A 14,266-nucleotide genomic window follows, 5' to 3' on the forward strand; every position below is an offset into this window, starting at 1 on the left:
GTGAAGATACTTCTCTGTTAGAATCAAGACTGGAGCATTTTGCAAGTGATAATAGAGAGATAGAGTTACGTTTCGATACTGGCTGTCACTGGCTGACTTACAAACATCATTTTGACAGACGGTTTCATTCATAGATTATCAATTAATTGCGCAGTCTTTGGACAATACTCTGAAGTTCTTTACGTGAATGACATCTGCCTTGCGACCTTATTTCACGGTATTACTTTTACTGGTACTGGGTTATATAGAGAGAACACACCACCATCCCCTTGTGATTTGTTTTCTTTTGTGGCAACATTATTGAACTTATCGCGAAATATTGGCTTCACCGTGCATCAATCTTTAAACCAACACACTCTTCCTGCGATTTTAATAATTTCAAGGAATTTCCGAGAAATCAAATGCTCATTAGGCAGTTTACTGACCTGTCCCTTTATGGACTTTAAAAGCACCGGAAGATCCCACTTCTTTGATGGTACCAGCTTAGCGCCGACCTAGAGAGGGAGGTTACTTTCCACCAAGTTCTTCGAAATGCCACCACATTGGTGAGATGCTAACCTCATCATTGGTTGTTTGCTCTTTGAAGCTTTTACGTGGTTCGCTATGTTATTGTTAACCAGATCTTATACCTTACCCTCCTGGTCTATTCCCCCACGGCGAATATTTCCTTGATGATATATCCCATCATGGTGTATTGCAATCCCAATACCTCTAGTCTGCGGGGACTATAAACAAGTGATAATCAAATTTATCCTTGGAATGATTTGACACGGGGTCGAACCAAAGTACCAGATAATCTTGTAATACGGGTGGCCAATTGCCGCAGGACTTTGTCTTAGCTGGTCAGTTTGTTGAGGTTCCTAAGGGATCCACGTAGTAGCTATGGTTTACAGTTGGTTTGATTTGATTCACGGTGAAGTAATGGCCTTTTAGGATAAATTTATATTATCGTTCCAAGGAGCGGTACAAACCATAAGGTAGGCTTTGGAATAAAATGTTGGACATGATCTAATAATGCAGAGATTGAGCATTAAGATGATGTCTTGACTGTTAGATATAAAGTATCTAATGGAAGAGATGGGTGGTTGGAGGAGACGGTTGTGTCGGAACAGACGGAAGTGTTGTAAAGATGAATGGAATGAGAAGGTTAAGGAGTTGAGTTGTGGAGTGAAGTAGATAATGTGAGGTTGGAGTTTTGCTGTATGCTTAAGTATTGATTGATGGTTTTGAGCGGTTGAGTGGCGGATGTTTAATCTTTGATTTTTCTGTATTTTTTTTTCATGGTTGGGTGTGTCTGGAATTTATTCTAATCATGCTTAGCACAAAGCAGTAAGTCCAACGGCCACTGAAATAAGTCTTGTTAATTTATTATAAGGTCCGTGATTCGGTATACCAATTTTGCCCCTAGGTGCTGTTGCTGACTCAATAGAGCCATCTAAGTAATGTGGTTGCGAGGGCTTTAAGAGATTAAGCAATGCACTAGAATGTGTCATTAGTTGATGGGGATTGCATTTTAAATAATAAAGATTAATATCACTTGATGTTGACTTTAGACCAGTGTTTGCTTTTTTCTTGTCGGGGATTGCTGTCATGCTGCCTGACATTCCGCAACTGGTCTGCTGTGGCAAGAGATTAGATAAATCGAGTACTTGAGCAAGGTGCTTGTGCATGGACCGGCAAAGTCATGTATAAAATATTGCCACCTGAGTTCTTCTTGAAGGACTCACCGTGAAATAAGACTGTCAAGGCAGGTGTTCACGTTAAGCACATTGACATTCTCCTGGTCTATTGAAATGTTTGTCTGTCAGATTACTAGCATCGTATACTGCATAGCAGAGATCCCGGTGTCTGCTCTTGGCAACTTTGGCGCAAGATAGCGACTCTTTTCCAACGTCTACCTTCTTCTTTCTCATTTTTCGGGGCTGCTTTTGAGATATCCTTATCTTCGAGGTTGATTTTTCCGACATATTCGTCTTCGAAATATGTGCCTTGGTATTGTCACCCTTACTGAACTGAGGTTCGTTTAAGTGAAGTGTGACTTGGCTTCGACTGTATATTATGAGACGGGGAGCTCTTTTTCTTCTTAGTTTTATTGTAAGTTGTCAACTCCTCGGCAGATTAGATCTTTTCCGCATCATCCGATTTTTCCTTTGAAGTGTCGTGGGATTTACTAAAGCATCTTCTTTAACTGCCTCCTCTGACCTCCAGAAAGCCATTTTTAGTAATATTCTATTTTACCCTTTTGGGATTTACAATGATTGTGTTGCTATTATCATCTATTAAAGGCTGAGATAGCTTAGAGCTTAGAGCATCCACTGAGTTTATAGGTTTAAATTCCGATATTTATATCTTCTGGTAAAAAGTATTGGTTTTCTGAGACTTTCTATGGCCCAAAATCACTTATGATTATTGTCGTTATACGTCTTAACTCTGAATAACTCTAAATAAAGAATTTTGACTAACTGCTGCACTTTCCAATAAATGCTTAAAAAATTCTCTTTAAAACAAATTCCTGTGAAAACTGTAATGCATACCCATATTTTAGACAACATCTTGACTCTTCATAAATTCTATAAACTAACATTTAATTAAAATCTAAAATAAATTTCAAAAAGTGGCATGTTTTATTCAGTTTTTTTTGTATGTCTTCTTTATAGTTTGTAACAAACATGACCTTTTGGCTCATTTTAGACTTTTATAGTCACAAATTATGCATGTAACTAACTAAATGCTTCATGCTAAGTATTGGGTGGCATAGAAAAAAAAATCAAAATGAGACAAATACAAATTATTACCCTGCATAGTTAAGAGGCTATCAAACCGCTATTCTTGTAAAATTATTGTTAAAGGCACAAATACATGTATAGTTTTTCTACATTTAAAATGTTTCCTTTTTTTCGTGTTAAATTTTGCTTGCTTTGTTCTAAAGTTGTGTTGGAGGCAGTAGTAGAAGTAAAAGTTGGGCCAACTAACTATTGTTATTCTTTCAAACAAATTATCAGATATTTAAGACGATTTGTTTCCTTTAAAAATTATGTGAATTCCAAACAATAAAAGAATTTTCGTGTATAATTTCATAAAGTTTTTTTTTTCCCGTCTTGTTTTCGGTTACTTTTTTTTTTGCTTGCAGTATTTAAGTAAAGTTTTAAATGCTGGTATGTAGTAGCAAGTATGTAGTTTGTGGGGTCATAGAAATATATACATTTGTGGAGAGAAAAATAGCTGTATTCTTTTTAATTGTTTTTAAAATTAAAGTGTGAATTATATGTTTTTTGAACTATTCTTCTAATGGTCCAACAAAGATTTTAGACTGCCGTCTAAAATAGTTTCAAAATTCTGTTAAATTTTAACAAGAGAAAACCTTATGTATAGAGCAATTCCATGATAAAAATGTTCACCTATATTTCTGCTCACATGTGTATATCTTTACATATACATATGTATGTATAAATTTCCCTTCATTCCACAAACACTTGAGAAAAGATAATTATGGTAAATTTAAGTACAAGTATCTCTAAGTGCATGTTGTTATTGTTGTAATTGTAGTAGAACAATAATAATAGTTAATAATAATGATAATAATAGTATTTAGTTGTAGTATCTATCTGAATATGTCCGTCCGTCCTTCCCTCCGTCCGTCCCTCCGTCTGTTTGTCGTTATGAATGTGTAAAGTTGCAAAATATCAAGTGTTTTTCAGCATATTTATTCATTGTGTGGTGGCAGTCATTATAGTGGTTGGTTCCTATTGTTATTTTCATAATAATATTCCTTAAGGAATATTAAGTGAACTGTAAATGTGATTTTAATTTAAAGCAAATACACACACACACCCAAACCCTCATTTATATAAAGGCAACCATTTGTAAATTACAAACATAAATTCATTCGTAATTATCTTGCAATTAGAAAAAACATATATAGTGGAGTTGATTCTATTGTTCTTAAGTTTATGACTGCAACACTTTAAGCGTAACTTCCTTTTCTAACTCTAAAGCAAACTTAAGATTTTTGTTTGTTTTTTTTGGGTTTTAATAAAACACTAAATTTTGAATTTTCTTGAGTTTTTCTTTTGAAATTATCTAAAGCGTTTTTCGGTTTAATTATGCAAATTAGTTTGGTTGTTGATTAAACAGCCGTTAGAGAATTTCTGCTTAAGAAATTTATTCTTGGAGTGCTTAAAATTCTGATCACATTAAAATTAATGAAATTTATTAAAAGTTTTCTTGCAAAGAAAATTATTATGGAGGCAATTTTGTTGTAGAAAATGCATTTGCCAGCAGTTGGTAAAGTGTTAATTGTCTGGGAGTTGAACAGTAAGTAATTCAATGGTTTTCAAAAATTGCATTTACATTTTAGTTATATGTTAAATTAAAGATGGAAATTAAAGAGGTTTAAATTTTTAATTATATAGAAATACATTTGTATAGACGAGCTGTTTGATAAAATGCTTAGGAACATGTTTTAAATCTCTAGGACTGGACTTTGTACAAAGCGAAAAGCGTTGAAAACTTTTGTACAAAGTACGAAAACGGAATTGTTTTGATATTTCTGACTCAAAAACTCTTTAAAAATTAAATCTCAATACGTTATCGATCATTGGTATCTACATACATAGTTTTGTTTCTGTCAAGACTTACAAGTTTGTATTGGTTATAGGGAATATCAGCGTTCTCATTGTAGTGGCTTATAAGAACATTTAGACGTAGCCTGGATTCAATTACCTTCCTAAGGAATGGAGAGAGGTTATAATGGTATTATATATCCGTTATATCTTTAGAAATATTTTGCAAGACATAACACGTGCCTCTTAAGGGAATATGAATGGTAGTTCAATAGTAGGTAGGTTGATAGGATGATGTATACTACATCAAATCCGAGGAAATACACCTATGCCACTATGGGGCCTGTTGTGCGCCCCTTATCATGAAAAAAAGGGAACTGAATGAATTATTTTTCAGTGTTCATAAACTCAGTTTCCTGAACGTAATTCCTAAGAATCTTCCAATCAGTGTTAGTCAGGAATGTTATTTCCGGAATAACATCACTTCCAAGATACTTGGATCTAACTTCGACGAATGCCTGGCAGTGGCAAAGAAAGTACTCCAGAGTTTCACTGGCCTCTCTACATGCCCTACATTCGTCTGAATCGGCACGTCCAATTTTGCATAGATGTGCTCGTAATCCTAGAGTGGGCTGGTACCCGTATGATGTGAACCTTACCTCTGGGACAGTATTTACTTAAGTTCAATAGTAAGAGACTATTTGTAGTGTGTCTAAAACAATCTAGATATATGCTTCAAAGTCCAAAAAAAGAACAGGGCAGTTAATTCCAGTTTGTTTATAGTTAGGAGTAAGAAACTTATATTTAGATGTTCACTGTAAAGAGAGAAGTCTTATCTTTCTCTTTCTCAGACTCTATGATATGATAAGTGATCTCATAAAATCAATCCTCAGCAGAGTATGGTTATGACTGAATAAAATCCCAGAAGAAAGCTTTCGAAAAGTGGTGGAAACTATAACAAAAACGGAAATGTTTAGCTATTTATGACTCAAAAAAAGTTGATATTAATTAAATTTCAAGACCAGAGAGTCAAGACTTTCAATTTCCAAAAGTTTGTTTTGCTTATAGGGAATAAGATCGCTCGAATAATGAAATTGACAATGAAAGCTCATTTAACGGATCGTGATGGTTGTAACAGCTACGATTACTTAATGCTCTAATCAGGAGGTTCTGCATTGAGTTCCAGCCCTAAAAATTGTGCTATTATTACAGATTGATCCATAAATCCATTGGACAAAGTGAAGTTGGGTTGGCTGGACAGTAGAAATACCCAAAAAGTATGGGTTTTGTTTTGATCTTACTATATTTACTAGTGACTTAAAAGTACGCAATTTTACAATTTTTAATCGATTTCCGTCACGAGTTCCCCTTTATGTGTTTAGGCTAATGAGACCCATTGTAGAAAAATTCCTATTTTTGAGCACCTTTACTGGACAGCTGAATATGTGATGGATATATAAGGTCCCTGATTACAAGCTGGATCATTCATTAGGCTCATGCGGGCCCAGTACCAGTACATATAAAATCACAAAAAAACTTAAAAAAAATAGCTTTTTACGTTTAAAAAATATTTCAAATGCCTCTCTAAATTAGGCGTATACTTAATATTTGTATGATCAATAAATCATTAACACTCATACGTACAGGTGTCATTAATAACAGCAGTGCAAATGTAAATCTCTGCACTTGAAATGAAAAGATGAAGTTTTTATTTTATATGTTTATTCCTCATGACATGGGATACAACTTTGCCTCAGAGAGTAAATCAAAATTTCGAACGGTTCGAAAGATATGTACCCGAGAAAATGATCACTTTTTGGCAAAAATGACACCGTGGTCCCAAATCTTTGGGATCTATTTTAGTCTTTTATCACGTAGTGATGTTTTTTTATTAGGGTTTTTTTGCAAAAGCAGATTCAGAATAACTTTCAGGGTAGATTAATGCTAATATAACATGTACGTAAGGTAAAGTATATTAAAAGATTTCATTAACTATTCTATAATTTAAAACTTCTAAAATTTTAAACAAATTAAAGAAAAACTTAAAAAAAATTAAACTTAACCAAGTATAAGAGATAAACAATCTGCTATTTTCTAACTAAGAAATCTAAAATCTTTAGTAAAATAATTACACCGAGGGAAATTCTCATTTGGTATTTGATTTACTTTGTTTTGTGTTTTTCTTTTAAGCTTTTTGTTTAACTTTCAACATTTTCAAGTAGTCCTTAATTTACAAACTACAATACAATCTTCTTTCTATTTAGTTAATTTAAGTTTTTTCTACTCAACTTTTTTTGTATATTTTTGCTGGGAAATATATACATATACCAAGACACCAAGCAACTCACATGGCAATAATAAACATTAGTTCAACGAAGCTCTTAATATGTGTGTTTGTTTGCCTTTTGTATAATCGTATGTGTTCGTTTGTATGTCTGTCTGTCCGTCTGTCTATTTGTATATTCTACTTAATTTTCTTGCTTTTAAGGAAAGTACAAGTAGAAAGGAACAAATACACACACACACTCAAGTTGTTTAAGAAAATGCACAAATCTTAAGAAAAGCACCCAAGGAAACTAAATGTTTACAATGGAAAATGAAAATAAAGAAATTCTAGAAAAAAAATCATAAAAAGAAAGATTTTTTAAAAAGAAAAAAACATACATACAGACATTAAAAAGAAAATAAAACTAGAACAAGAATGCAGGCAAACGAAACGGAAGTTGCCGCATACAATCAAACAGATGGTAAAATAAAAAATAACTACATCCACATACTCACACATGCAAACTAGTGCATAGACAATTTTTGTTAAAAAAAACTAAAGAGAAAATAGAAAACAACAAGAACAACAAAGTTATAATGTTGAACGGCTCTTCATGAAATTGGACAGACAAATAATATAGAGTGTGATATGGATAGAGAAGATATAGATTTTTTTCTATATGTAACTGTGTTGTTGTATTTCAAAAAGTTTGTTTAGCAAAATGCTTGAGGCAAACAAACTAGTGTTGCAGTTTCTTTTTTTATTTTAGATTTGTATTCTTTAGTTTCATTTTCTAATTTTTCTTCGTCAAATTTGTTTTTGACTTGCTGCTTGTGTTTTTTTTTTTCTTATATCTTTACTGTCCGCTTCTCTTTTTCATATGTGTCTGAAACTTTTTAATACTATTTCACACATCTATAGTTGCATTCAGCACACATTCATCTTTGTTCGTTTGCAATGTCATATAGTTTTGCCTAAAAATATACTATTGTTATCCAACATGTTGTAAATTTTTCAAATTAACTTGCTAGCTGCATACATACATATGTACATGCACATTTGTGTATTTCTTTTGGTTTATTGAAAGGAAAACGAAATACATACATATCTACACATCAAATTTACGTTTGTAGTCAGTTGGTTGGTAAAAGTCATTAATTAAAAACTCTATACTAAATATTTGAATAAGTTGATATAAATATGAGTTCTATTGCAATTATATTTAGGGATTTACTTACTTAAATTGTGAGTTACATGTATTATCCTTGCACTTGTTTTTATCGGTAAATTTTTATCTGAAAGTAAAGAAAATTTAGAGTTCATTTTTAATGTAGGAAATTTTTAAATATACATACATAAATCTATCATTTCTAATTGCATAACCGAGACCATTCAATAGACTAACTATAGGCAAGTCAATAGACTGTATGTACATCCTAGTATATAAACTAGTCTTCAGGTCCATCAAAGGACTAGTATATAGTTTGGTCAATAGATTAATCTACAGAGTAATCTATAGGCTAGTCAAAAAACAAGTCATAGGCTAGTTAAAACAGTAGTCTACAGGCTAGTCAAAAGACTAGTCTATAGGCCAATCAAAAGACTAGTCTATAGGCTGGTCAAAAGACTAGTCTATATGCTGGTGAATAAATTAGTATATAGGATAGTCAATAAATTATTATATAGGCTAGTTAATAGATTATTATATAGGCTGGTCAACAGAGTAGTCTATAGGATAGTTAATAGACTATGGGCAAGTCAAAAGGCTGCAATAAACTAGTCAATAGACTAATATATAGGCTAGTCTGTAGGCTGTGCAATAGAGTAATCTATATGCTAGTCAATATACCAGTCTATAGGCTGGTCAATAGAGTAGTCTATATAGTCAATAAACTAGTCTATAGATTATAGGCTGGCCAATAGACTAATCATATATAGACTAGTCAATAGACTAGTCTATAGGCTAATGAATAGAGTATTCTATAGGCTATTCAATAGAGTAGTCTATGGACTGGTCAATGAACTTATGTATTAGCTGATCATTACACTAGTCTATGCTAGTCAATGATTTTTCTATAGGCTAATGAATAGTGTAGTCTATATGTTTGTCAATATAGGCTAGCTATAGGCTAGTCAAAAGACTTGTCTATAAGCTAGCTATAGACTAGTCAATAGATTAGTATATAGGCTAGTCAACAGTCTAGTCAATGTACTAGTCTATAGGCTAGTCAATAGAGAAGTCTATAGGCTAGTCTGTCGAGTAGTCTATGGGCTGGTCAGACTTATGTTGATCATTAAACTAGTCTATAGGCTAATGAATAGAGTAGTCTATAGGTTTGTCAATAGAGTAGTCTATGGGTTAGTTAATCGAGTAGCCTTATTGGGTGATCATTACACTAGACTATGAGCTAGTCTAATGAATATAGTAGTCTATAGGTTTGTCAATATAAGCTAGCTATAGACTAGTCTATAAGCTAGTCAACAGACTATGGGCAAGTCAAAAGGCTAGGCAATAGACTAGTCTATAGACTAATATATAGGCTAGTCTATAGACTGTTCAATAGACTAGTATATAGACTAGTTTATATGCTGTTCAATATAGTAGTCTACAGGCTAGTCAATACACCAGTCTATGGGCTGGTCAATAAAGTAGTCTATTGGCTAGTCAATAAACCAGTCTACCGGCTAGTCTATAGACTATAGACTGGCCAATAGACTAATCTATTATTGATCATTAAACTTGTCTATAGGCTAGTCAATAGACTAGTCTATAGGCTAATGAATAAAGTAGTCTATAGGTTTGTCAATAGAGTACTCAATAGAGTAGTCTACAGGCTGGTCAATAGAGTAGTATATCGGCTATTCAATCGAGTAGTCTATGGGCTGGTCAATAGACTAATGTATTGGCTGATCATTAAACTAGCCTATAAGCTAGTCAGTAGACTAGACCATAGGCTAATAAATAGAGTATTCTATATGTTTGTCAATAGAGTAGTCAATAGAGAAGCCTATGTAGTAGTCTATAGTGTAATCTAGTCAATGGTGTAATCTATGTGCCAGTCAATCGAGTATTCTGTGAGCTATTAGTAGAGTAGTGTATAAGCTAGTCAATAGAGTAATCTATAGGCAAGTCAGTAGAATAGTCTATAGGCTAGTCTATAAACCAGTCTATAGACTAGTGTATCTAGGTAATCGAAAGTATTCCATTTTCTTTCGCTTTAGAAATTATTACATTACGCTTCAGATTAAGTCCATTATAGAATCAATAAATAAAAAAAACACAGCTGTAAAGTCGAACTACATTTAAAAGTATGTTTATAGGGTGCTGAAGTGAGACTCAAAAGAAAACAATAGGAAATTTTTGTATTAACTTTTGATATCAACAAAAGAAACGGAGAAGACAGAGCGGAAAACAAGTTTAAAAAATAGTTTTTGTATGTATTGTTTCTTTATCATATACGAAAAACAAACAGAATGTTTCGTTAGTTTAATGCAAAAATAAAAATGAAGATAAAAAACCCAAAAGAAAATTTCATCATACGAAGGCGTTTTTATCACATGTATGTATGATGTTACTTACTACATCCCAGTTATTGCACTTTAGACCCTCAAATTTGTACAACATACTCCTCTTTACATCTTCAATCTTCACTTTTTTGTTGAGTTCTTTTTTGGGTTTTTTTTTATGTTTCATTTTTTTTCTTCTGTTGGCTTATCATCTTTATTTCCTTTTGTTCATTTAGTCGTAATGTCGAGCTATTTTGAACAATTGAATAACTGTATGTGCAACATACAACCCACATGAATGTATGTGTTGTGTGTGTGTGTGCATGTGAAAGGGTGTCGTTGAAGTATAAAACTATATGCAACCAAAATTGCCAGTATTCGTATGCGAAAAAAAAACTAAATAAGAAGAGATGTGAGAAAAAAAGTAAAGAAAGGAAGAACATGGTGTGAATCGTATGTCTTGGTTGCATTGTGGGTGTGTTCGACATGTAGTTGTACATGTGTTTTCAACATTCTATGCATCTCTCAACAATCGTATTTTTTTCTGTTTCTGTTTCCGAACATAATTCTTTTACTTAAGCCTCGTTGCTCCTTAGTTGGGGTTTCATTTTTTCTTTACAGTTTTTGCTCCTACAATCTTTTTTGTTTCCAAATGATTTTTTTTTTTGGATTTTTGTATTGAAAAAGTTTATGTAAATTAAGTTGTCTGTGTGTTTCCCAGCGTTTCGGGGTAGCTATCCTGAATTAGTGATTTTTTTTAATATTATAAATGGACCATTTGCTATGTCTAAGATTAATTTTTAGATTAATGAGGGCCTTTAGAATGATGACTAATTACCGGCTAGATTACTTGAGTACACTAAAGTGGCTATTTACTTAAATGAGATAAACCCATTAGAAATATCCTTAAACAGGGATATCGTGACTCCTGGTACAACTACTAGGTGAAGTATTTGTTTTTCTATGTATTTGTAGATGTCTTGTATGTGTGCTGGTTTATGTTAGAGTGTGAACAAGCGTTAAAGTTCTTAATTAAAAATTATTGTTGACACTTTTTTCTTGTTTCTATCCATCTATTTAAGTTGTTTTTTCTTTTCTTCATTTATATTTTTTTGTTTTTATACCATTTAACTCCTTTAATAGAAATGTGCTCTCACAAACATACAAAACTTGCAAAAGGAATAAATCTCCAAAAAAAAAACTCAAAATGAAATTTTAGAAATCTCATAAACACACAGACAAAATATGTACATATACGTACATATGTATGTATAGAGGATTCTGTATAGTATTGCTTTATGTGTTAAAAGTTTTATGTTGTATAAATATTTATATAAATTTACACTCTATCAAAAGGATAAAAAGGATAAAGTTCTTCATATACATTTCGTGTTACTACTACTTTTTATGGAAATAGAAAAAACAACATCGAAATATGACTATGTATGTCTGTTAACTTATGTCTTTGTAACTTACTGTTGTTTTTATACCCTACACACTATTGTATATATCCTAAATATATTGTATGTAATCAGACCCCCCGAATAGGTCGTCATGACCCATATAAATGTTCTTTTCATGTAGATGTGGTCGACGCCATTGAAATTTTTATTGTTCAAGTATCCAGCAATCGTATAAAAAATTTTAGTTCTCAATAAGGCATTAGGCCTGTTGCACCATTTCCTATGGAAACCTTTATATAACGATATATGAAAGAATTGTTCAGAATCTCTTGCACAGTTATGAAATGACTCATATCAGATCCAGACTCATATCAGATCTCTATAAGATACGTAATAGTTTCATATTCTTCTGGAACAACTATAGATTTTGCATATAAGTACTAGATACCGAAATACATATGTCGTTGTATTTGATAAATGTTCAAAAGACGTCCATCTGTCCTGGACTAAATATATCATAAAAACGTTTGAGTTATAAACTTTACTATGTAGACCGAATTTTATAATTTTCGAACATGAAGTCCTAGCAAGCTCATTGCTAATATATTGTCAATATAAGTACCGAGTGCATCAATCTTTTGCATATTTTGAACCATGTTTATACATAAATACTTTCGGTTTTATTAACCCTTTCAGGGTCAAAAATAATTTATGTCTAGAAAAAAACTTGAAAACTTATATTTAAGATAATTTGAGTATGCTGAATCCGGGAAAAATAATATTTTTTGAATTTGAGTTTTCCCTAGTGAGTTATAGAAGGTCAAAGTTAAATGTCGAATATATTCGACATTCGAAAAACAGTCTCCAAAAAGTACCACCAATATTTTTTATGAATTTTTTTTTTGTAAAAAGTCTTCTTAAACTTCTTTCAATACAATACAATTTAAATCTGCATAGTCCGATCTCCTAAAATACAATTTTTTGGCCATTAAATGAAGCTGTTTTTTAAACCATGTTAAAAAGCACTTTTTAAAAAGTAGTCATAAATGACAATTTCTTAAAATCTGATTTTTAAATACTTTTTAAAATACGGAAGATCTTTCAAAATCTCAATTATAAATATAATAGTCTTCATTTTCATCTAAATGCAATAGTCAATATTAGAGAAGTGAGCCCTAACATTAATGTTCCAAATGCCAGTATTATATACTGTGTCTAGTATTGTCAACTGCTCGACAAGAAAATCTACTAGCAGCCAGTGTTACTATATAAAGGACACTTTAGTAAGGGTAGTAATCATAACTATCGTTCTAAGGATTACAGCAGATCTTATTGTTCTTTCGAAAAGAGCATGTCTAGTACATGATTGGTTGGTTGGTTGGTTGACAGGATAACTTCACTCGTCCGGTGTAGTATTGTATAGCATCAGATCCAGCCTGAAGTCGTGAGAAATCTCAGGATATCATTAAGCTTAGACCCAGATATCTTACCAAGGTTAGATATGAAGTAACTGCCAAGAAAACGGTTTCTCTTAACGGATAGAACAGGGCATTCGTAGGGATGATAGAAGACCGTCTCTTCCTTTCCCCTTTCTTTGCAACTGCGACAGTGATCATTGAAGGGGAGCCCAAGACGACTTGCATGTCTGCCTAGCACCCAGTGTCCTGACCTAGTATAAACATCCGTCAAGCTTTTAATAACAAAGGTTCATAATTGTTACAACCCTTTCGTGTAAGGATATTGAATTGTCGTATATGCCCTACTTTACTTCACTACTACATAGTTTCAAATGTTGAAATCCTAAGACTAGAGAAAAACTTTATGTTTCATAAAATATTCAGTTATTTGACTTAATAAACATTTAAATTGAAAACGTCTCATTTGCATTATTTGTTTAGTGAATTGCTTTATATGCAGTGTGATATATTTAATGTTATAATTAAAAAGGCAAAATATAAGAAGAAAAACATGAAATTAAATATCATATTATGAAAATAAATTAAACTAAATTGTATTTTTAATCGTTTAGTAGATGTTTATTTGGGGAAAATAAACTATTGTTTTAAATGATTGCTAGTAGTTGTTGAAATCTTTATAGAACAATTAAAATACACTTTAATTTAATGAGCTTAGAAATAACTTGTTTAACTGTTATATAAAGTTTATTAATACTAAAATGTAAGCTAATAACTCTTTTAAGAAACATACTAGTAAATATACTCAGAACTGGTCGCTTGAACGAGGATGTATGGTGTATATGACAAAAGGTAAATATTTGAAGATTAGAATTGGTTCAGAATACCTTCTACGTCCCACAGTGGTATAGGAAAAAAAAAAGAGGGAAATAATTCGGTAACTTCTAAACCGATTTTAATGAAATTTGGTATGCACAAAGAGGAGGTGTTGTCGAGTTTAGGTTTTGAATTTGGACCTTATAGGCCAACCAGGGGCCCGGCGGGGGGTCCTCAAATTAGGACACCTCGGCTATGTTAAATTTTTAAAACGATCCTATTTCTTCATTTAAGTTC

At 32.3% G+C, this 14,266-nt stretch overlaps 1 long non-coding RNA gene across 2 annotated transcripts in view; it reads right to left on the minus strand.

Moving 5' to 3' along the window:
• The window catches only part of LOC119599541, a 196,038-nt gene that overhangs the window by 16,750 nt on the left and 165,022 nt on the right, over positions 1-14,266 (minus strand). The window contains exon 8 of one of the 2 annotated variants that reach the window (XR_005231080.1): positions 8,067-8,123. This is a non-coding gene — a long non-coding RNA (uncharacterized LOC119599541). Of the gene's footprint in view, positions 1-7,118; positions 8,124-14,266 lie in introns of those variants that run through there. The other variant, XR_005231079.1, reaches the window with a different exon arrangement.

This window comes from Lucilia sericata, unplaced genomic scaffold (assembly GCF_015586225.1).
Source record: "Lucilia sericata isolate MDLA Ls3-8-SP2 unplaced genomic scaffold, ASM1558622v1 Contig000080F_arrow, whole genome shotgun sequence".
Classification (NCBI taxonomy): domain Eukaryota; kingdom Metazoa; phylum Arthropoda; class Insecta; order Diptera; family Calliphoridae; genus Lucilia; species Lucilia sericata.